At 45.3% G+C, this 25778-nt stretch overlaps 1 pseudogene; it reads right to left on the bottom strand.

Moving 5' to 3' along the window:
- Positions 1–2660: 2660 nt before the first annotated feature.
- LOC130295682 (zinc finger protein 260-like) overlaps positions 2661–25778 on the bottom strand; it is a 55228-nt pseudogene continuing 32110 nt past the window's right edge.

Here is a 25778-nt window from a genome sequence, read left to right as displayed (position 1 = left end):
GACGTGGATCACAGACCAGATGTTTTGCATAGAAACTTTCTTTTTCCTTATGTATTGATTGAAGAATCTTAAATCGATAATCATCCAGAGATCTCCTGACACCTTGGGAGCTAAAAAGACAGGAGAGTAGATTGCTAAGCCCTGCTCTCCTCCTCCAGAGCCCCCTTGAGATAATACTCTTGAATGTATGATTCCAGAATCTCTTGTTTGGAACCTAGAAGCTTTGTCTTAACGAATCTGTCTGGAGTAGAAGATCTATTGAGTAACCCTGGGAAACAATATTCAGCACCCCAGGATCTAGAATATTCTGAACCCATACTTCTTTAAAGTGCATTAGACAACCTCCAACAGGAGGCTGAGACATTGGAACAGGAAAGTGCTCTGAAGGAATGGCAGGAGTAATGGGGGCAACCAAGAGCCTCGAAAAGGCCCACAGTCAGGAGGAGGATTTCTTATCCCTGGCTGCACAGGAGTGCCACAAACCACTTCCCTGCGCTCCCCAGTCCCTCACGGATCTTAACTTCTGGGCAGACTTATGACTTTTGGGGAAGACTCTTCCCCATTTTTTAAGATAGGCCCTCCATAATTTTATCTAATTCAAAATCTAAAAGCCAACCTGGCTCAAATGGAAGGCCACATAAATTATATTAGGAAGCATCAGTAACCCACAGTAGGGGCCATGTACTTGGCCCCTACCTTCAGCTGGAAGTCCATCGCCAGGTTAGTGGTTTTAAAGGCCGCAACGATGTCACGAAAAACCTTTTGCTTGATGTTTGTTTGGATCTGGTTCAATCGGGTCCTCAGAAAGGTGGAGACTTCGGATGCAGTAATGGCCATGGAGGTAAAGCAGCAGTTGCAATATATCTGCATCTAAAAGCGCACTCTGGCCTTTTATCCATAGGGTTCTGAGTGTGCTTGGCAATTTGGCAATTGCCATGTCCACCTTGGGTATGGAACCCCATGATTGCACCAAGGAGTTTCTTCCACTCTGTCTTCACGAGGTCTGAAAATACTAAGAATAAAGAAATATAAAACACTCAGGGAGGGAAGTAAACATCCCAAAACCCAGGGCAAAATTGCACTAAAAACCAGCTCCGCAAGAGCGAGGAAAACTGAGGCCAAGCTGGATTGCGCCGGAAGTGATGCCCCATGGGTCTGACGTCACTTCCCCCAAAAAGGGAGCTGCCAAATCCGCAATAGCAGTGGAAGGATGCAGCTGAAAAAAAATGTGAGTATGAGAACTTTTTTTTAGGAGAAAGTACTCCCTACTGAACAATGGAGATTCAAGAAGAATCCCCAGAATAAAAAACAACAACACTATCCATGAGGACTGAAAAAACACACTGGACTGTGTCAATTGATTTATTTAATTCCTATACTTGAGCTCATTAAAATTCCATCGGTCCTACCAGTCCAAGGTAGTTGGATAACCTCCATCTGTGCTGCTGGTAGGACGTAATAGAGGCAGGATTTACGTTGCTTTTATGCCTTCATGTAAAAGCTGTATTTCTTGTTGCTGGAAAATAAGACAGGAGAATCCCTGGTTTGACCTATACGTCTGTGTCACTGTCTCAGACTGCTGTTTTAGTGTTATTTGCCTGGCTCTACCGCACTAATCTTTTACAACATGGAGAGAAGGAACAAAGAACAGTGTCCAGTGCTACTCCCGTTAAAACAATGCTGTTTTATTTCATAATACACCACAGGTACATAGACAAAGTAGACACAGGTGACGTGTAACCTGTGTCCACTTTGTCTATATACCTGTGGTGTATTATGAAATAAAACAGCATCATTTTAACGGGAGTAGCACTGGACACTGTTCTTTGTTCCTGGCTTGTGCATTGGTGAAGTCCGCGACAGTCCATGCGCCACGGGACGCGGTGGTGAGCTGAATACCGACACACAGCTTCTAACAAGGAGAGAAGATACAGAAAGAATCCTGATCATAAGAAGAGACTAACATAATTTCAACAGATATATAAAAATGATAAAGTATTTATCATAACAAAACAGGACAACGCGTTTCGAAGGTCAGACCACCCTCTTCGTCAGGTTCATTATAAAAGCAGTGTATACAGTTCTAAATACACACAAAAATGTCCGTAACCTGACAGGACTTACTCTTTCACAACAATAAATGAGGCGCAAATTTCATAAAATAACACAAAAACCTCTACCTATCCGATCCGCTGGTGTTCCTATCCAGAAGGCCGCTCCACCGTTGGTTTACTAAACCGTCTTTTTTGGATAAATGTACACACTTTTTGATCATAATTTATTGCTCTTAATTGCTTTCTCGCGGTTGTATCTTTATCTTGTACTATTTGTAAATAAAACTAGTTACAAAAAGAAAATGCAAAGAAAGAAAGGAAAAAATCCACTCACGCTTCCAGCAGAAAGTCCAATAGTCCCGAAGTAGCCAGGTGTACGGGCGTGACAGCCACAGTGTAGCCACAGTGTAGACTGAGAGAAACTACTCCGAGTGGGAGAAATCCAGCACTCCTGGCTCCATTCAGGATATATAAAATTAGAAAGATTTATTTCATCTTTTAAAAACCGTTATAAAACAGGGGGTAAAAAGGATAAAATAGCATATAAACACTGAGGCGTTTCGGGGACGATCCCATAAAGGGTCCTCCCGAAACGCGTCAGTATTTTTATGCTATTTTGTCCTTTCCCCCCCATTTTGTAATGGTTTTAAGAAGACAAAATAAAGCTTTCTATTTTTATATATCCTGACTGGAGCCTGGAGTGCTGGATTTCTCCCACCGGGAGTTGTTTCTCACAAAAACAAAATGGCTACATCCCCGTGTAAATTCTTTGGTGTTGAATAGGTAAAATGCTTCCCACATTATGATCATTAAATTGTTTTTCCTGTGTGAGTTCTCTGATGTGTAATTAAAACTGACTTTTGGCTAAAAGACTTTCCACATATGGTACATAAAAAATGCTTCTCCACTGTGTGAATTTTCTGATGTTTAGCAAGATATGATTTCATTAGAAAAGATTTCCCACATTCTGTACATAAAAATGGCTTCTCCCCTGTGTGAGTTCTCTGATGATCAACGAGATGTGATTTTCGTCTAAAACATTTTCCACACTCTAAACATGGAAATGGCCTTTCCCCTGTGTGGAGTGTTTGATGTTGAACAAGATTTGATTTCAAAATAAAACACTTCCCACATTCTGAACATGGAAATGGCTTCTCACCCTTGTGCAGTCTTTCATGTTCGTTAAGATAAGATTTCCGCATAAAACATTTCCCACATTCTGAACATGAATATGGCTTCTTCCCTGTGTGAGTTTTTTTCATGTTCGGTAAGATATGATTTCCTAATAAAACATTTCCCACATTTTGAACATGCAAATGGCTTTTTTCCTGTGTGGGGTCCTTTCATGTATAATAAGATTTGATTTATCGTTATAATTTTTCCCGCATTCTGAACATGAATATGGCTTCTCTCTTGTGTCAGCTCTTTGATATTCAACAACCCTCATGTAACTTTTATTATGATTAAACAGTCTGTGATGAACCAGGATATAGTACTGGTATAACAGGATGAGATGACAGATCTTGTCTGTGAAGGGCTGAGGGTGTATCTGGGATAATGGAATGTTCTTCATATGTATCTTGTGTGATATCATCATCTGCTTTATAATATGAAGATAGAAGATTCTCCTCTGATCTCACTGGTACTAGTTATCTGCAGAGAATAAAAACATATTTTATTGTTTTTGAATAATTTACCGTAAATATTTTGCACATATTCATATTTAGTATATTTTGTTTGCCATCGCTTCATCTAACGTTATACGTATAGATCAAAATCTGACATGGAACTTTCTCCCCATCCTACCCGCTCTACCATATGACCTGATCATGCATTTTCTCATTCACAGAGGTTCCAACAACACTGATGGCACTACAAGGTCCAGTCTACACACTGCACAACAGATCCAAAATCTCACTCTGTCTCTAGTCAGGCAATGGATTTAATATGTTGCTGCTAAAATAGAAAAAAAATGCATAAATTTGCAAGTCAATATCAAAAAAATGAAAATTTCAGATTTTTTTTTGCTAATTTTATTCTAAAGAAAAAACTTAAAGGGGTATTCCAGGCAAAAAACATTTTTATATATATCAACTGGCTCTGGAAAGTTAAACAGATTTGTAAATTACTTCTATTAAAAAATCTTAATCCTTCCAATAGTTATTAACTTCTGAAGTTTTCTGTCTAACTGCTCAATGATGATGTCACGTCCCGGGAGCTGTGCATGATGGGAGAATATCCCCATAGGAGCTGGACAGCTCCCGGGACGTGAGTCATCAGAGAGCAGTTAGACAGAAAACAGCAACTCAACTTCAGAAGCTAATAACTATTGGAAGGATTAAGATTTTTTAATAGAAGTAAATTACAAATCTGTTTAACTTTCCGGAGCCAGTTGATATATAAAAAAAAAGTTTTTGCCTGGAATACCCCTTTAAATTTCACATGGACGTAAGGACGCTAAGACCATTGAGAAACAAGATTCTGTGGTCTGATGAAACCAAGACCGATGTGTTTGGCCTCAAATCTAAGTATCATATCTGGAGAAAACCAGGCAATGCCCATCATAGGCTGGGACAGGGAGACTGGTCAGGGTCGAGGGAAAGCCGAATGGAGAAAAGTACAGAGATATTCATAGTAAAAACCTGAGTCCGAGCTCTGGACTTCAGACTGGGGTGATCATTCACCTTCCAACAAGACAATGACCCTAAGCAAACGGCCAAGACAACACAGGAGCGGCTTAGGGACAACTCTGTGAATGTCAGCCAGAGTATGAACCCAATACAACATCTCTTGAGAGACCTAAAATGGCTTCACCGACGGTCCATATCTAACCTGACAGAGCTGAGAGGATCTGTAGAAAAAAATGGCAGAAAATCCCCAAATCCAGGTGTGAAAACCTTGTGGCCTCATCCGCAAGAAGAATGGGAGGCAGGAATCACTGCATGAAGGAATTCAACTAGGCCCTGAGTAAAGGATCTGAATCTCTTTTCTGGATTTAGTGGTCAGCACTCACCTGGGCGGTTACCTGTAGAAATGTCCTCATTATACTGCTCATCACCGCTCACATCTGTCTCTTCTTCTTCTTTTATCTTAATGTCTAAACCATAAATATTGTTTAGACTGTTTCCTATTAGAATATCCTCCATAAACTGCTCATCGCTGCTCCCATCTGTCTTTATGTCTGTAGCATTAATATAGATCAGATCTTTCCCTGTGGGAATGTCCTCCTTATACTGCTCATCACCGCTCACATCTGTCTCTTCTTCTATTTTTATTATTATGTCTGGTGCCTTAATATAGTTCCAGTCGTCTCCCTGATTCATAAGCTGTGGAAGAAATATAGTAAAAGTCATCATACAGTAGAAGTCAAGGTTAGTTGAGCTAAATTGGGGTTCAAGATGTGATGTCTAGATGACTAGGTCACAGTTCACCATGTGTAGTATTTTAGTATTTGGTATCTAGCAAAGGTGATTCAAGAAAGGATAACCAGTCACAGTGTCAAGGATGTCTGAAACTTACTACAAGAGTTAAGCAAAGGTTTTAAAAAATTTGCTTTGCCAGCTTCACAAATATTATTAAAAGGATATTCAAAACGATTGTGTAGTGCCCATGTTCAAGCCACACATAGACACATAGCCCTTCTACAGATCATAGGGAATATCTCCATCTACCTGATCCTGATCCTGTGGAAGAAGAGGACGGGGACACCTCTCTGCTGCTGTTCTCTTACTGGATCTGACTGTAGGGAACACATACAGAGACTGAATTCATTCTTTACATACAAATAATGAGAGGACGTGTGTGTATATAGTCATGTCTATTACCTGCTGATGTGAGGGGCTGCTGATCCTCCATCATCACCTGATCCTTGTACTGATCCTTGTGTCCTTCTACATACTCCCACTCCTCCATGGAGAAATACACCGCCACGTCCTGACACCTTATAGGAACCTGACACACAATGATACAGTCATCACCCCGACCCCTCCAGTGGTGTTACTGTATAATGTCCCAGCATTCCCAGCAGTGTCACCTCTCCAGTCATCACCAGACCCCTCCATTACTGTATAATGTCCCAGCAGGGTCACCTCTCCAGTCATCACCAGACCCCTCCATTACTGTATAATGTCCCAGCATTCCCAGCAGTGTCACCTCTCCAGTCATCACCAGACCCCTCCATTACTGTATAATGTCCCAGCATTCCCAGCAGTGTCACCTCTCCAGTCATCACCAGACCCCTCCATTACTGTATAATGTCCCAGCATTCCCAGCAGTGTCACCTCTCCAGTCATCACCAGACCCCTCCATTACTGTATAATGTCCCAGCATTCCCAGCAGTGTCACCTCTCCAGTCATCACCAGACCCCTCCATTACTGTATAATGTCCCAGCATCCCCAGCAGTGTCACCTCTCCAGTCATCACCAGACCCCTCCATTACTGTATAATGTCCCAGCATTCCCAGCAGTGTCACCTCTCCAGTCATCACCAGACCCCTCCATTACTGTATAATGTCCCAGCATTCCCAGCAGTGTCACCTCTCCAGTCATCACCAGACCCCTCCATTACTGTATAATGTCCCAGCATTCCCAGCAGTGTCACCTCTCCAGTCATCACCAGACCCCTCCATTACTGTATAATGTCCCAGCAGTGTCACCTCTCCAGTCATCACCAGACCCCTCCATTACTGTATAATGTCCCAGCATTCCCAGCAGTGTCACCTCTCCAGTCATCACCAGACCCCTCCATTACTGTATAATGTCCCAGCATTCCCAGCAGTGTCACCTCTCCAGTCATCACCAGACCCCTCCATTACTGTATGATGTCCCAGCAGTGTCACCTCTCCAGTCATCACCAGATCCCTCCATTACTGTATAATGTCCCAGCATTCCCAGCAGTGTCACCTCTCCAGTCATCACCAGACCCCTCCATTACTGTATAATGTCCCAGCATTCCCAGCAGTGTCACCTCTCCAGTCACCACCAGACCCCTCCATTACTGTATAATGTCCCAGCATTCCCAGCAGTGTCACCTCTCCAGTCATCACCAGACCCCTCCATTACTGTATAATGTCCCAGCATTCCCAGCAGTGTCACCTCTCCAGTCATCACCAGACCCCTCCATTACTGTATAATGTCCCAGCAGTGTCACCTCTCCAGTCATCACCAGACCCCTCCATTACTGTATAATGTCCCAGCATTCCCAGCAGTGTCACCTCTCCAGTCATCATCAGACCTCTCCATTACTGTATAACGTCCCAGCATTCCCAGCAGTGTCACCTCTCCAGTCATCATCAGACCCCTCCATTACTGTATAATGTCCCAGCATTCCCAGCAGTGTCACCTCTCCAGTCATCACCCAGACCCCTCCATTACTGTATAATGTCCCAGCAGTGTCACCTCTCCAGTCATCACCAGACCCCTCCATTACTATATAATGTCCCAGCATTCCCAGCAGGGTCACCTCTCCAGTCATCACCAGACCCCTCCATTACTGTATAATGTCCCAGCAGTGTCACCTCTCCAGTCACCACCCAGACCCCTCCATTACTGTATAATGTCCCAGCATTCCCAGCAGTGTCACCTCTCCAGTCATCACCAGACCCCTCCATTACTGTATAATGTCCCAGCATTCCCAGCAGTGTCACCTCTCCAGTCATCATCAGACCCCTCCATTACTGTATAATGTCCCAGCAGTCACCTCTCCAGTCATCACCAGACCCCTCCATTACTGTATAATGTCCCAGCATTCCCAGCAGGGTCACCTCTCCAGTCATCACCAGACCCCTCCATTACTGTATAATGTCCAAGCATTCCCAGCAGGGTCACCTCTCCAGTCATCACCGGACCCCTCCATTACTGTATAATGTCCCAGCAGTGTCACCTCTCCAGTCATCACCAGACCCCCCCATTACTGTATAATGTCCCAGCAGTGTCACCTCTCCAGTCATCACCAGACCCCCTCCATTACTGTATAATGTCCCAGCAGTGTCACCTCTCCAGTCATCACCAGACCCCTCCATTACTGTATAATGTCCCAGCAGTGTCACCTCTCCAGTCATCACCAGACCCCTCCATTACTGTATAATGTCCCAGCATTCCCAGCAGTGTCACCTCTCCAGTCATCACCAGATCCCTCCATTACTGTATAATGTCCCAGCATTCCCAGCAGTGTCACCTCTCCAGTCATCACCAGACCCCTCCATTACTGTATAATGTCCCAGCATTTCCAGCAGTGTCACTTCTCCAGTCATCACCAGACCCCTCCATTACTGTATAATGTCCCAGCATTCCCAGCAGTGTCACCTCTCCAGTCATCACCAGACCCCTCCATTACTGTATAATGTCCCAGCATTCCCAGCAGTGTCACCTCTCCAGTCATCACCAGACCCCTCCATTACTGTATAATGTCCCAGCATTCCCAGCAGTGTCACCTCTCCAGTCATCACCAGACCCCCCCATTACTGTATAATGTCCCAGCAGTGTCACCTCTCCAGTCATCACCAGACCCCCTCCATTACTGTATAATGTCCCAGCAGTGTCACCTCTCCAGTCATCACCAGACCCCTCCATTACTGTATAATGTCCCAGCAGTGTCACCTCTCCAGTCATCACCAGACCCCTCCATTACTGTATAATGTCCCAGCATTCCCAGCAGTGTCACCTCTCCAGTCATCACCAGATCCCTCCATTACTGTATAATGTCCCAGCATTCCCAGCAGTGTCACCTCTCCAGTCATCACCAGACCCCTCCATTACTGTATAATGTCCCAGCATTTCCAGCAGTGTCACTTCTCCAGTCATCACCAGACCCCTCCATTACTGTATAATGTCCCAGCATTCCCAGCAGTGTCACCTCTCCAGTCATCACCAGACCCCTCCATTACTGTATAATGTCCCAGCATTCCCAGCAGTGTCACCTCTCCAGTCATCACCAGACCCCTCCATTACTGTATAATGTCCCAGCATTCCCAGCAGTGTCACCTCTCCAGTCATCACCAGACCCCTCCATTACTGTATAATGTCCCAGCATTCCCAGCAGTGTCACCTCTCCAGTCACCACCAGACCCCTCCATTACTGTATAATGTCCCAGCATTGTCACCTCTCCAGTCATCACCAGACCCCTCCGTTACTGTATAATGTCCCAGCAGTGTCACCTCTCCAGTCATCACCAGACCCCTCCATTACTGTATAATGTCCCAGCATTCCCAGCAGTGTCACCTCTCCAGTCATCACCAGACCCCTCCATTACTGTATAATGTCCCAGCATTCCCAGCAGTGTCACCTCTCCAGTCATCACCAGACCCCTCCATTACTGTATAATGTCCCAGCAGTGTCACCTCTCCAGTCATCACCAGACCCCTCCATTACTGTATAATGTCCCAGCATTCCAGCAGTGTCACCTCTCCAGTCATCATCAGACCCCTCCATTACTGTATAATGTCCCAGCAGTGTCACCTCTCCAGTCATCACCAGACCCCTCCATTACTATATAATGTCCCAGCATTCCCAGCAGTGTCACCTCTCCAGTCATCACCAGACCCCTCCATTACTGTATAATGTCTGTCCCAGCATTCCCAGCAGGGTCACCTCTCCAGTCATCACCAGACCCCTCCATTACTGTATAATGTCCCAGCATTCCCAGCAGTGTCACCTCTCCAGTCATCACCAGACCCCTCCATTACTGTATAATGTCCCAGCATTCCCAGCAGTGTCACCTCTCCAGTCATCATCAGACCCCTCCATTACTGTATAATGTCCCAGCAGTCACCTCTCCAGTCATCACCAGACCCCTCCATTACTGTATAATGTCCCAGCATTCCCAGCAGGGTCACCTCTCCAGTCATCACCAGACCCCTCCATTACTGTATAATGTCCCAGCATTCCCAGCAGTGTCACCTCTCCAGTCATCACCGGACCCCTCCATTACTGTATAATGTCCCAGCATTCCCAGCAGGGTCACCTCTCCAGTCATCACCAGACCCCTCCATTACTGTATAATGTCCCAGCAGTGTCACCTCTCCAGTCATCACCAGACCCCTCCATTACTGTATAATGTCCCAGCAGTGTCACCTCTCCAGTCATCACCAGACCCCTCCATTACTGTATAATGTCCCAGCAGTGTCACCTCTCCAGTCATCACCAGACCCCTCCATTACTGTATAATGTCCCAGCATTCCCAGCAGTGTCACCTCTCCAGTCATCACCAGACCCCTCCATTACTGTATAATGTCCCAGCAGTGTCACCTCTCCAGTCATCACCAGACCCCTCCATTACTGTATAATGTCCCAGCATTCCCAGCAGTGTCACCTCTCCAGTCATCACCAGACCCCTCCATTACTGTATAATGTCCCAGCATTCCCAGCAGTGTCACCTCTCCAGTCATCACCAGATCCCTCCATTACTGTATAATGTCCCAGCATTCCCAGCAGTGTCACCTCTCCAGTCATCACCAGACCCCTCCATTACTGTATAATGTCCCAGCATTCCCAGCAGGGTCACCTCTCCAGTCATCACCAGACCCCTCCATTACTGTATAATGTCCCAGCATTCCCAGCAGTGTCACCTCTCCAGTCATCACCGGACCCCTCCATTACTGTATAATGTCCCAGCATTCCCAGCAGGGTCACCTCTCCAGTCATCACCAGACCCCCTCCATTACTGTATAATGTCCCCAGCAGTGTCACCTCTCCAGTCATCACCAGACCCCTCCATTACTGTATAATGTCCCAGCAGTGTCACCTCTCCAGTCATCACCAGACCCCTCCATTACTGTATAATGTCCCAGCAGTGTCACCTCTCCAGTCATCACCAGACCCCTCCATTACTGTATAATGTCCCAGCATTCCCAGCAGTGTCACCTCTCCAGTCATCACCAGACCCCTCCATTACTGTATAATGTCCCAGCATTCCCAGCAGTGTCACCTCTCCAGTCATCACCAGACCTCTCCATTACTGTATAATGTCCCAGCATTCCCAGCAGTGTCACCTCTCCAGTCATCACCAGACCCCTCCATTACTGTATAATGTCCCAGCATTCCCAGCAGTGTCACCTCTCCAGTCATCACCAGACCCCTCCATTACTGTATAATGTCCCAGCATTCCCAGCAGTGTCACCTCTCCAGTCATCACCAGACCCCTCCATTACTGTATAATGTCCCAGCATTCCCAGCAGTGTCACCTCTCCAGTCATCACCAGACCCCTCCATTACTGTATAATGTCCCAGCATTCCCAGCAGTGTCACCTCTCCAGTCATCACCAGACCCCTCCATTACTGTATAATGTCCCAGCATTCCCAGCAGTGTCACCTCTCCAGTCATCACCAGACCCCTCCATTACTGTATAATGTCCCAGCATTCCCAGCAGGGTCACCTCTCCAGTCATCACCAGACCCCTCCATTACTGTATAATGTCCCAGCATTCCCAGCAGTGTCACCTCTCCAGTCACCACCAGACCCCTCCATTACTGTATAATGTCCCAGCATTCCCAGCAGTGTCACCTCTCCAGTCATCACCAGACCCCTCCATTACTGTATAATGTCCCAGCATTCCCAGCAGTGTCACCTCTCCAGTCATCACCAGACCCCTCCATTACTGTATAATGTCCCAGCATTCCCAGCAGTGTCACCTCTCCAGTCATCACCGGACCCCTCCATTACTGTATAATGTCCCAGCATTCCCAGCAGTGTAACCTCTCCAGTCATCACCAGACTCCTCCATTACTGTATAATGTCCCAGCAGTGTCACCTCTCCAGTCATCACCAGACCCCTCCATTACTGTATAATGTCCCAGCATGGTCACCTCTCCAGTCATCACCAGACCCCTCCATTACTGTATAATGTCCCAGCATGGTCACCTCTCCAGTCATCACCAGACCCCTCCATTACTGTATAATGTCCCAGCATTCCCAGCAGTGTCACCTCTCCAGTCATCATCAGACCTCTCCATTACTGTATAATGTCCCAGCATTCCCAGCAGTGTCACCTCTCCAGTCATCACCAGACCCCTCCATTACTGTATAATGTCCCAGCATTCCCAGCAGTGTCACCTCTCCAGTCATCACCCAGACCCCTCCATTACTGTATAATGTCCCAGCAGTGTCACCTCTCCAGTCATCACCAGACCCCTCCATTACTATATAATGTCCCAGCATTCCCAGCAGTGTCACCTCTCTAGTCATCACCAGACCCCTCCATTACTGTATAATGTCCCAGCAGTGTCACCTCTCCAGTCACCACCCAGACCCCTCCATTACTGTATAATGTCCCAGCATTCCCAGCAGTGTCACCTCTCCAGTCATCACCAGACCCCTCCATTACTGTATAATGTCCCAGCATTCCCAGCAGGGTCACCTCTCCAGTCATCACCAGACCCCTCCATTACTGTATAATGTCCCAGCATTCCCAGCAGTGTCACCTCTCCAGTCATCATCAGACCCCTCCATTACTGTATAATGTCCCAGCATTCCCAGCAGTGTCACCTCTCCAGTCATCACCAGACCCCTCCATTACTGTATAATGTCCCAGCAGTGTCACCTCCCCAGTCATCACCAGACCCCTCCATTACTGTATAATGTCCCAGCAGTGTCACCTCTCCAGTCATCACCAGACCCCTCCATTACTGTATAATGTCCCAGCATTCCCAGCAGTGTCACCTCTCCAGTCATCACCAGACCCCTCCATTACTGTATAATGTCCCAGCATTCCCAGCAGTGTCACCTCTCCAGTCATCACCGGACCCCTCCATTACTGTATAATGTCCCAGCATTCCCAGCAGGGTCACCTCTCCAGTCATCACCAGACCCCTCCATTACTGTATAATGTCCCAGCATTCCCAGCAGTGTCACCTCTCCAGTCATCACCAGACCCCCTCCATTACTGTATAATGTCCCAGCAGTGTCACCTCTCCAGTCATCACCAGACCCCTCCATTACTGTATAATGTCCCAGCATTCCCAGCAGTGTCACCTCTCCAGTCATCACCAGACCCCTCCATTACTGTATAATGTCCCAGCATTCCCAGCAGTGTCACCTCTCCAGTCATCACCAGACCCCTCCATTACTGTATAATGTCCCAGCAGTGTCACCTCTCCAGTCATCACCAGACCCCTCCATTACTGTATAATGTCCCAGCATTCCCAGCAGTGTCACCTCTCCAGTCATCACGGGACCCCTCCATTACTGTATAATGTCCCAGCATTCCCAGCAGTGTCACCTCTCCAGTCATCACCAGACCCCTCCATTACTGTATAATGTCCCAGCATTCCCAGCAGGGTCACCTCTCCAGTCATCACCAGACCCCTCCATTACTGTATAATGTCCCAGCAGTGTCACCTCTCCAGTCATCACCAGACCCCTCCATTACTGTATAATGTCCCAGCATTCCCAGCAGGGTCACCTCTCCAGTCATCACCAGACCCCTCCATTACTGTATAATGTCCCAGCAGTGTCACCTCTCCAGACATCACCAGACCCCTCCATTACTGTATAATGTCCCAGCAGTGTCACCTCTCCAGTCATCACCAGACCCCTCCATTACTGTATAATGTCCCAGCATTCCCAGCAGTGTCACCTCTCCAGTCATCACCAGACCCCTCCATTACTGTATAATGTCCCAGCATTCCCAGCAGTGTCACCTCTCCAGTCATCACCAGACCCCACCATTACTGTATAATGTCCCAGCAGTGTCACCTCTCCAGTCATCACCAGACCCCTCCATTACTGTATAATGTCCCAGCAGTGTCACCTCTCCAGTCATCACCAGACCCCTCCATTACTGTATAATGTCCCAGCAGTGTCACCTCTCCAGTCATCACCCAGACCCCTCCATTACTGTATAATGTCCCAGCATTCCCAGCAGTGTCACCTCTCCAGTCATCACCAGACCCCTCCATTACTGTATAATGTCCCAGCATTCCCAGCAGTGTCACCTCTCCAGTCATCACCAGACCCCTCCATTACTGTATAATGTCCCAGCATTCCCAGCAGTGTCACCTCTCCAGTCATCACCAGACCCCTCCATTACTGTATAATGTCCCAGCATTCCCAGCAGTGTCACCTCTCCAGTCATCACCAGACCCCTCCATTACTGTATAATGTCCCAGCAGTGTCACCTCTCCAGTCATCACCAGACCCCTCCATTACTGTATAATGTCCCAGCAGGGTCACCTCTCCAGTCATCACCAGACCCCTCCATTACTGTATAATGTCCCAGCAGTGTCACCTCTCCAGTCATCACCAGACCCCTCCATTACTGTATAATGTCCCAGCATTCCCAGCAGTGTCACCTCTCCAGTCATCACCAGACCCCTTCATTACTGTATAATGTCCCAGCAGTGTCACCTCTCCAGTCATCACCAGACCCCTCCATTACTGTATAATGTCCCAGCATTCCCAGCAGTGTCACCTCTCCAGTCATCACCAGACCCCTCCATTACTGTATAATGTCCCAGCATTCCCAGCAGTGTCACCTCTCCAGTCATCACCAGACCCCTCCATTACTGTATAATGTCCCAGCATTCCCAGCAGTGTCACCTCTCCAGTCATCACCAGACCCCTCCATTACTGTATAATGTCCCAGCAGTGTCACCTCTCCAGTCATCACCAGACCCCTCCATTACTGTATAATGTCCCAGCAGTGTCACCTCTCCAGTCATCACCAGACCCCTCCATTACTGTATAATGTCCCAGCATTCCCAGCAGTGTCACCTCTCCAGTCATCACCAGACCCCTCCATTACTGTATAATGTCCCAGCATTCCCAGCAGTGTCACCTCTCCAGTCATCACCAGACCCCTCCATTACTGTATAATGTCCCAGCATTCCCAGCAGTGTCACCTCTCCAGTCATCACCAGACCCCTCCATTACTGTATGATGTCCCAGCAGTGTCACCTCTCCAGTCATCACCAGACCCCTCCATTACTGTATAATGTCCCAGCAGTGTCACCTCTCCAGTCATCACCAGACCCCTCCATTACTGTATAATGTCCCAGCATTCCCAGCAGTGTCACCTCTCCAGTCATCACCAGACCCCTCCATTACTGTATAATGTCCCAGCATTCCCAGCAGTGTCACCTCTCCAGTCATCACCAGACCCCTCCATTACTGTATAATGTCCCAGCAGTGTCACCTCTCCAGTCATCACCAGACCCTCCATTACTGTATAATGTCCCAGCATTCCCAGCAGTGTCACCTCTCCAGTCATCACCAGACCCCTCCATTACTGTATAATGTCCCAGCATTCCCAGCAGGGTCACCTCTCCAGTCAGCAGCTCCATCATCTTTTTGGTGAGTTCTAGGATCTTCTGTTCATTTATTTTCTTTTGTGCTTCAGAAACTGGGGCCCGACTGCGCCCACTAGAGGCCTTTTTCACTACTGTGTAATCCTGTACATGGAGAGACACATTAATATCACTACATACATTCCCAGAATCCCTCACCTCTCCAGTCATATCCATCAGTTATTACATAGATAAGAATGAGGTCATGTGACATCACTCCCAGAATCCCTCACCTCTCCAGTCATTTCCATCTGTTATTCCATAGATAAGAATGAGGTCATGTGACATCACTCCCAGAATCCCTCACCTCTCCAGTCATATCCATCTGTTATTACATAGATAAGAATGAGGTCATGTGACATCACTCCCAGAATACCTCACCTCTCCAGTCATATCCATCTGTTATTACATAGATAAGAATGACGTCATGTGACATCACTCCCAGAATCCCTCACCTCTCCATTCATATCCATCTGCTATTACATAAATAAGAATGAGGTCATGTGACATCACTCCCAGAATCCCTCACCTCTCCAGTCATATCCATCTGTAATTACAGAGATAAGAATGGTCATGTGACATCACTCCCAGAATCCCTCACCTCTCCAGTCATATCCATCTGTTATTACATAGATAAGAATGAGGTCATGTGACATCACTCCCAGAATCCCTCACCTCTCCAGTCATATCCATCTGTTATTACATAGATAAGAATGAGGTCATGTGACATCACTCCCAGAATCCCTCACCTCTCCAGTCATATCCATCTGTTATTACATAGATAAGAATGACGTCATGTGACATCACTCCCAGAATCCCTCACCTCTCCAGTCATATCCATCTGTTATTCCATAGATAAGAATGAGGTCATGTGACATCACTCCCAGAATCCCTCACCTCTCCAGTAAGCCGGAAGAGTATCTGTAGGGTGAGGTTTATTATCCTGTCGGCCATCTTGTTCCTGTCTCTCTCCATGGTTGATCAGGAAACTTCTCTTATATAGAAGATATCAGCAGAGGATCCTGGGTTGGAGAAACCTGAAGGGAAGAAGAGGAGACGATGCAAAATCTAAACAAAATCCCATGTAAAAAAAAAAAAACACAATACAATTATAGTTGATATTATGGGCAAACATTTGAGGAGATTTACTGCCACATTAAAAAAAAAAAACCTTTGACATGTAAACATTTGGATTGTTCAGGGTCACTAGACTGATCACTAGATAGACCTAGCAGAAGTATGTGATGTTACTCACCCCCCATGCTCGCTCCACTGCTGACTTGTAGAAGTCGGGCTTCATATAACAAGGCGCCACTCACATGGCGGAATTTCCGTCTGGAAAAGTTTAAACAGATTAAACATTCCATTTGTGGCAGCTGCTGGCAGAAAAAGCCAGCACTAGGACCACTCGGAGATGCGTCGTCTCCATAGACAGCAACGTGCCGGAGCCACCTGCCTAGATTTAATACCGGTCTGCAGCGATGGGAGGTGGTCGGGAAAGCCGAAAACAGCCAAAGTGGGGAACGTATACAATTTGCATAGCTCCCAATGGCTAACCTGCTGGTCTACGCCATTTGCGCAATTCTTATTACAGTCAATGGGGGTTACGCAAATTGCATAACTTCCCCACTTTCCCAGAAAACCCTGAGATACGGAGATGGGACATCCTCTTTATATCTTATCCCCACGGTGACCGTTCCGATGCAATGACCAGAATTACAATGATCTGATTGTGGGGTTCCGGTGGATTCTATGGCTTTATGCCGGACACCGAACTATTAGAGAAGTGATCGGCAGGTCATATGGTGAAGTTCTTTTGGGCATGTTTACATATAGGGGGGGGAGTGATTATTCCCTGCACCAATGCAGAGTGGAAAAATTGTACAAATGTTTGATTAAACCCCCCCCCCCCAAAAAAAGGTGCGAAAATAGAGCTTGAGTTAAAACTGAAGCCCGTCTTCGAGGGTGGGAACACGACTGCAACGAGGACAGGTGAGTAACTAGGCCCCCATACAGGAGATAGCGGGGAAGGGTACACCCAACCCCACCCCCTGATCAGAAACATTTCCCCAATTCTGTGGATAGGGAATACGTTTTGTTTTATTCCACCAAAATTCCCCTTTTATGCCCCAAAATTTTCTTTTCACTTTTCAATTGTCTTCTTCCATGTGCCGTAACTCTTTTCTTTTTTTTTTTTTTTTTTTTTTTTTTTGTCGACAAAGCCATACGAGGGCTTGTTTTTTGTGGGATAAGTTGTACAATCTACTGCTACCATCTTGGGGTTTACATGTCTTATTATTTCATTTTTATTAATGGAGAAGTCTAATACCAAAAAACGTATCCCCTAGCTGCAGGATATAAGGATACGTTTTAGATCGTGGGGGGGATCCGATTGCTGGGACCCTCCGTGATCTCCTGTATGGAGCCCCATCTCTCCCCAGGAATGAAGCATCATGACCCCTGCCTAAAGGGGAGCCCGCCACGTCCTCTGCATATATCTCTATGGGAAAGCCAAAAATAGCTGAACGACTCTCCCATAGAGATATATCGAGAGGCCGTGGCGGGCTCCCCTTTAGGCAGGGGTCATGATGCTGCATTCCTGGGGAGAGACACAGGGGGTCCGTACAGGAGACACAGGGGGTCCCAGCAGTCAGACCGTCTGAGATCTAAAAATCATCCCCTCTCCTATCTCTTTTAACGTTTGCAGAAGAACAAATGAAATTTTGTCATTCCACTTTTGCATTGTAAATTTACACTGTTCACCATATGATAAAAAAAATTTAGTTTATGAGTATGAAGGCAGCCATACATTTATATATATTTTTTCTTTACATTTTACTGATTTGGCACAATATGGACACTCCCCCCCCCCAATTTTTCCCTTTTATGGTAAAATTTGCAGTTTGTATTGGTATACCTTTTGAAATACATATGACTTAGAGGGGTACTCCGGTGAAAACCTTTTTTCTTTTAAATCAACTGGTGGCAGAAAGTTAAACATATTTGTAAATTACTTCTATTAAAAAATCTTAATCCTTCCAGTACTTATTAGCTGCTGAATGCTATAGAGGAAATTCCTTTCTTTTTGGAACACTGATGACATCACGAGCACAGTGCTCTCTGCTGACATCTCTGTCCATTTTAGCAACCATGCATAGCAGATATATGCTAAGGGCAGCATGGTGGCTCAGTGGTTAGCACTGCTGCCTTGCAGTGCTGGGGACTTGGGTTCAAATCCCACTAAGGACAACAATAAATAAAGTGTTATTATTATTATTATTATAACGTCAGCAGAGAGCACTGTGCTCGTGATGTCATCAGAGAGCATTCCAAAAAGAAAAGAATTTCCTCTGTAGTATTCAGCAGCTAATAAGTACAGGAAGGATTAAGATTTTTTAATAGAAGTCCTTTACAAATATGTTTAACTTTCTGCCACCAGTTGATTTAAAAGAAAAAAGGTTTTCACCGGAGTACCCCTTTAAAGACTTAATTATTTTATTTTCCCATTTATCGGGAGGCAGATTAATAAAATACAGCTATCATTTTATTTTATTTTTTTTGTTGTTGTTTTACAGTGCTGATTTAATAAGAATATAGTTTTATTGTTTGGGTCATTATGGATGAGTATTATTATAATTTAAAAAACATTTCATGTAGAAAAATCGAATTCTTTTTTTTTACATTTCATTTTAACTCCTTAAGGACTTTTCCGTTTTTGCACTTTCGTTTTTTCCTCCTTACATTTAAAAAAATCATAATTCTTTCAATTTTGCACCTATAAATCCATATGATGGCTTATTTTTTGAGCCACCAATTCTACTGTAATGACATCAGTCATTTTACCCAAAAATATACAGCGAAATGGAAAAAAAATCATTGTGCGACAAAATTGAAGATAAACGCCATTTTGTAAATTTTGGGGGCTTCCGTTTCTATGCAGTAAAATTTTCGGTAAAAATGACACCTGATCTTTATTCTGTAGGTCCATACGGTTAAAATGATCCCCTACTTATATAGGTTTGATTTTGTCGTACTTCTGGAAAAAATCATAACTACATGCAGGAAAATGTATATGTTTAAAATTGGCATCTTCTGACCGCTATAACTTTTTTATTTTTTCGTGTATGGGGCGGTATGAGGAGTAATTTTTTGCGCTGTGATCTGAAGTTTTTAGCGGTACCATGTATTGATTTGTATTGATCGGACTTATTGATCGCATTTTATTCATTTTTTCATGATATAAAAAGTTACCAAAAATACTCTATTTTGGACTTTGGAATTTTTTTGCGCGTACGCCATTGACCGTGTGGTTTAACTAATGATATATTTTTATAATTCGGACATTTCTGCACTTGGCGATACCACATATACCACAAACTTTTATTAGGGAAGGGGTTAAATGATCTTTATTAACTTTTTTTTGCAGTGTTATAGCTCCCATAGGGACCTATAACACTGCACACACTGATCTCTTACACTGATCATTGTTATCTCATAGGGACCTATAACACTGCACACACTGATCATTGTTATCCCATAGGGACCTATAACACTGCAGACACTGATCTCTTATACTGATCATTGTTATCCCATAGGGACCTATAACACTGCACACACTGATCATTGTTATCCCATAGGGACCTATAACACTACACACACTGATCTCTTATACTGATCATTGTTATCCCATAGGGACCTATAACACTGCACACACTGATCATTATTATCCCATAGGGACCTATAACACTGCACACACTGATCTATTACATTGATCACTGGTTTCTCATAAGAAACCACTGATCGATGATTCTGCCGCTTGACTGCTCATGTCTGGATCTCAGGCACTGAGCAGTCATTCTGTGATCGGACACCAGGAGGCAGGTAAGGGACCCTCCTGCTGTCCTACAGCTGTTCGGAATGCCACGATTTTGCCGCGGCGGTCCCGAACAGCCCCCTAAGCTAACCGGCAGCACTTTAGTTTCACTTTAGACGCATCGATCAACTTTGAACACCGCGACTAAAGGGTTAATAGCACGCTCCACCGCCATCAGTGCCGCACGCTATTAGCCACGGGGCCCGACTTGCTGTTATAGAACGGGAGCGGACTCAGGATGTACAGGTACGCCCTGAGTCCTTAAGGAATTAAAAAAGAAGAATGAGGGGTCCGACCGATGAGACCCCCCCGCACTAAGTGGTGGTTGACACGCCCCCACCATGCATCTCTATGAACCTAGCCCAGTGTTTCCCATCCAGGGTGCCTCCAGCTTTTGCATAACTACTACTACCAGCATGCCCGGACAGCCATCAGCTGTCCGGGCATGCTAGGAGTTTTAAAACAGCTGGAGGCACCCTTGTTGGGAAACACTGGGCTAGGTTCACACTCTCAATCCTGGCACGGTGAACTCGTGCTGCCATACTCTAGCCTGCCATAAAAGCATGGCGGGCTATAATAAGTATCCTTAAAGGGGTGCTCCACCTTTCAACATCTTATGCCTTATCCAAAGGATAGGAGATAAGATGTCTGATTGTTGGAGGTCTGGCTGCTGGGACCCCCGCAATCTCTGTGCAGCATCCCAGTCACCCGATGCACAGTGCTCCGTGTCAGATGACAGGCGATTATAGCCGCCACGCCCCCTCCCATAGACATGAATAGAGAGGGCGTGGCAAGACGTCACGAACACAGAAGCGCCAAGCTTCCGTGTTCACAGCGCCGCGGTGCCGACCAGGAGATCGTGGGGGTCCCAGTGGCCGGACCCCCAAAATCAGACACCTTATCCCCTATCCTTTGGATAGGGGATAAGATGTCTAGGGACAGAGTACCCCTTTAATGACTGCCGTAAAAAGGTGTATCGGTGCCCATTAAGAGGATTAAGAAACCCTTAATTTTACTGTAAAACAAAAAACGAGTATATATTTGTTGGCTGGAAAAAAAAACACAATTCTGCGACATTTGAGAAGGTTTCTGACGCCTTCCTACAGTAAGATTCTCTCTGTTGCCCGTAGCAACCAATCACAGCTCAGCTTTCATTTCTCATGCAGCTGTGGGTGGTAAAATGAAAGCTGAGCTGTGATTGGTTGCTACGGGCAACGGAGAGAATTAATAAATGAAGACAACCTGAATTCCCTTCGCTACATACCTTCTGTACGGGAGCCGTGTGCTGATAGGACCTGCGATGATGTCACAGTCATGTGATCGGTCACATGGAGGGGGAGGAGGAGTCACATGATCAGGGACTGCTGCTCTAGGCTCATCTGCTCAGTGTATGCAGGACTCTGCTGTGCTGGTTGTGATCGCTGCTGGATGAGCTGAAGTTATGTGTATGCAGCAGAGCTGTGTGTGTGTGATGTGCGTGGTGCAGAGCTGTGTATGTGTGTGTTATATATGTCTGCAGCAGAGCTGTGTGTAATGTGCATGTAGCTGAGCTGTATGTGTACACAGTAGAGCTGTATATGTGTAATGTGCATGTAGCTGAGCTGTATGTGTACACAGTAGAGCTGTATATGTGTAATGTGCATGTAGCTGAGCTGTATGTGTACACAGTAGAGCTGTATATGTGTAATGTACATGTAGCTGAGCTGTATGTGTACACAGTAGAGCTGGATATGTGTAATGTGCATGTAGCTGAGATGTATGTGTACACAGTAGAGCTGTATATGTGTAATGTGCATGTAGCTGAGCTGTATGTGTACACAGTAGAGCTGTATATGTGTAATGTACATGTAGCTGAGCTGTATGTGTACACAGTAGAGCTGTATATGTGTAATGTGCATGTAGCTGAGCTGTATGTGTACACAGTAGAGCTGTATATGTGTAATGTACATGTAGCTGAGCTGTATGTGTACACAGTAGAGCTGTATATGTGTTATGTGCATGTAGCTGAGCTGTATGTGTACACAGTAGAGCTGTATATGTGTTATGTGCATGTAGCTGAGCTGTATGTGTACACAGTAGTTTTCTACCTTCATATCGCTCTGTATTTTCTGCTCAGTCAGATTCACAGACTGGGAAGAGGCGTTCCCCATCAGGCGTGACATCATCTGAAGCCAGGGGAGAACGTCCTCCCTCACTCTGCTACACACAGCCCAGAGCAGTTAAGGCTGCACACATCCCCCTTCATCACTCCAGACAGCATTTACTGAACTCTTGCAGGAACTGCTGACACACTCCAGCCACATGAGGTCTAGCATTGTCTTGCATTAGGAGGAACCCAGGGCCAACCGCACAAGAATATGGTCTGAGGATCTCATCTCGGTACCTAATGGCAGTCGGGCTGGCAAGCACATGGGGGGGCTGTGCGGCCCCCCCCAAAGAAATGCCACCCCACACCATTACTGACCCACCGCCAAACCGGTCATGCTGGAGGATGTTGCAGACAGCAGAACGTTCTCCATGGCGTCTCCAGACTCTGTCACTTGCTCAGTGTGAACCTGTTTCATCTGTGAAGAGCACAGGGCCCCAGTGGAGAATTTGCCAATCTTGTTGTTCTCTGGCAAATGCCAAACATCTTGCAAGGTGTTGGACTGTAAGCACAACCCCCACCTGTGGATGTCGGGCCCTCATGGAGTCTGTCCGGGCATGCAGGGAGTTGTAGTTTTGCAACAGCTGGAGGCACCCTGGTTGGGAAACACTGGTCTAGAACAAGACAAAAGGTCCCATTCAAGAACCAGATGAATAATCACTGCACAAATCCTAGGAACCACAAATCTCTGTATGAGCGGCTCTTGCAAAACCTTTTACCCCAGAGCAGTAGACGATGCCAAAAGTTGCACTATTCCAAGATGTAAGACCCCTTATTATTTCCAAGATGTAAGACCCTTATCATTACCCCTTGTAGAAAATCCAGGACATTCTGGATAAGGCTGCATTCACACTATGTTTTTGCAATACAGTTCCCGTATCAGGTTTTTGATGAAAAACTGATTCCTCAAAACCGGACTAAACTGTATCGAAACGTGTGTACAAATTCCAACTCGTATACAGTTTGAAAAATGATGTCTGGTTGCATCCGTTTTTTTACTTTTTCACTCCATTATGAATAAAGTTTCACTTGTTTGATCGAAATTCCAAGAAAAAAAACTGTGCAAAGTCGAAAACCGGATGGAACCGTACGCACATACAGTTCTGTACGGTTCCCATTGACTCCCATGTTAAAAAATAAATAAAAAATAAAAAAAAAGTTTACGGTTTGATCTGGTTTTTACCCGGACCAAAAAACGTGGTAGTCTAGTTTTGGGTACTGGGAAAAAAACTGGACAAAACCGTATATGGGTGCAGTCACACCACATTTTTGCAATACAGTTCCCGTATACGTTTGCAATGTGAAAACCGCACTGGACCATATTGAAAACCGTATACAGTGACTCTCCATTGAAAACCATATGCCAAACGATGCATCAGGTTGTGTCCGTTTTGCATCCTGTACGGTTTTGTCATTTTTTTTACCTGTACTCAAAACCGTAGCCTACCACGTTTTTTGGTCCGGGTGAAAAACTGTATTAAACCGTATATGTTTTTTTTTTTGTCTTTTTTTAAATGGGAGTCAATGGGAACCGTATGTGCGTACGGTTCCATCTGGTTTTCACCATACGGTTTTTGACTTCGCACAGTTTTTTTTTCTTGGAATTTCAATCAAACAAGTGAAACTTTATTCATAATGGAGTGAAAAGTTAAAAACGTATACGTTTTTTTTTCTTACAAAATGGATGCAACCGGACATCATTTTTCAAACCGTATTCAGTTTTTAACCGTATACGGGTTGAAATTTGTACACAAGGTTTTGATACAGTTTAGTCAGGTTTTGAGGAATCCGTCTTTCATCAAAAACCTGATACAAGAACTGTATTGCAGAAACGTGCTGTACATGCAACTAGAGATGAGCGAACTTACAGTAAATTCGATTCGTCACGAACTTCCCGGCTCTGCAGTTGATGTCTTATCCTGCATAAATTAGTTCAGCTTCCAGGTGCTCCGATGGGCTGGAAAAGGTGGATACAGTCCTAGGAAAGAGTCTCCTAGGACTGTATCCACCTTTTCCAGCCCACGGGAGCACCGGAAAGCTGAACTAATTTATGCAGGAAAAGCCATCAACTGCCGAGCCGAGAAGTTCGTGACGAATCGAATTTACTGTAAGTTCGCTCATCTCTACATGCAACCTATGACGCAAAATGGACTAAACCGGATGATGCGTTTGACATATGGTTTACAATGTTAAAGGGTCACTCTCATTAAAACTAATTTTTGCTATTGCACTCCTTATGGCAAATAAATAATATTTCTAATATACTTTGTTTAAAAAAAATTATAGTTTTCTGTTTTACTTGTGCTTAAAAAAGCTCGAGCACATTTTTCCCCATCTTATACACAGACTTAGGACCGAGGTCCAAACACAGGAAGTGCAGCCTGGAGTGCTGAGGGGGGTGTGTCCAGCCTCGTCCAATCATAGCTCCTCTCACACTAAACTGCAATATGCTGTTGGTTGGACACACCCCCCTCAGCACTCCAGGCTGCACTTCCTGTGTTTGGACTTTGGTCCTAAGTCTGTGTATAAGATGGGGGAAAATGTGCTCTTGAGCTTTTTTAAGCACAAGTAAAACAGAAAACTTCATTTTTTTTAAACAAAGTATATTAGAAATATTTTCTATTTACCATAAGGAGTGCAATAGCAAAAATTAGTTTTAATGAGAGTGACCCTTTAAATGCATAATGTTTTCTATACGATTCCGTACGGTTTTTAACTTGAAACCGTATACGGGGACTGTATAGCAAAAACGTAGTGTGCACCCTAATAGGAGAGAAAAAAGGAACCAGGTTCCTGTAACACCCCCCACTACAGTGTGCCAGAACATTGATAACAATCCAAGCTAGATTTGACCTGTCACCTTTCAGGCTATGTAGGGCAGGGTAGCGGCCATCTTGAATAACCAGATTTTGTTATCTTTAAAAACCTCCCAATAAATTCCTCTGACCATCAACAATAGCGGCCATGTTAGGCCATGACTTAGGACTTTTCCCATTTGACCTTCTTGCAAGACCTTTGTGATCATCTGGAAAGGAATAAATATACACAATGGAAATTCCACAGGCCCATGGCCTGTCTCTCCTATACAGGGAGGCTACCTTGGCTTTCTTGGCCATTAAAGGGGTACTCCGGTGAAAATCTTTTTTCTTTTAAATCAACTGGTGGCAGAAAGTTAAACATATTTGTAAATTACTTCTATTAAAACATCTTAATCCTTCCAGTACTTATTAGCTGCTGAATGCTACAGAGGAAATTCCTTTCTTTTTGGAACACTGATGACATCACGAGCACAGTGCTCTCTGCTGACATCTCTGTCCATTTTAGCAATCATGCATAGCAGATGTATGCTAAGGGCAGCATGGTGGCTCAGTGGTTAGCACTGCTGCCTTGCAGTGCTGGGGACTTGGGTTCAAATCCCACTAAGGA

Source organism: Hyla sarda, chromosome 1, assembly GCF_029499605.1.
Source record: "Hyla sarda isolate aHylSar1 chromosome 1, aHylSar1.hap1, whole genome shotgun sequence".
Classification (NCBI taxonomy): Eukaryota; Metazoa; Chordata; class Amphibia; order Anura; family Hylidae; genus Hyla; species Hyla sarda.
The sequence above is the reverse complement of the archived record's forward strand: the minus strand, read 5'-3'. Positions and strand labels throughout refer to the sequence as shown.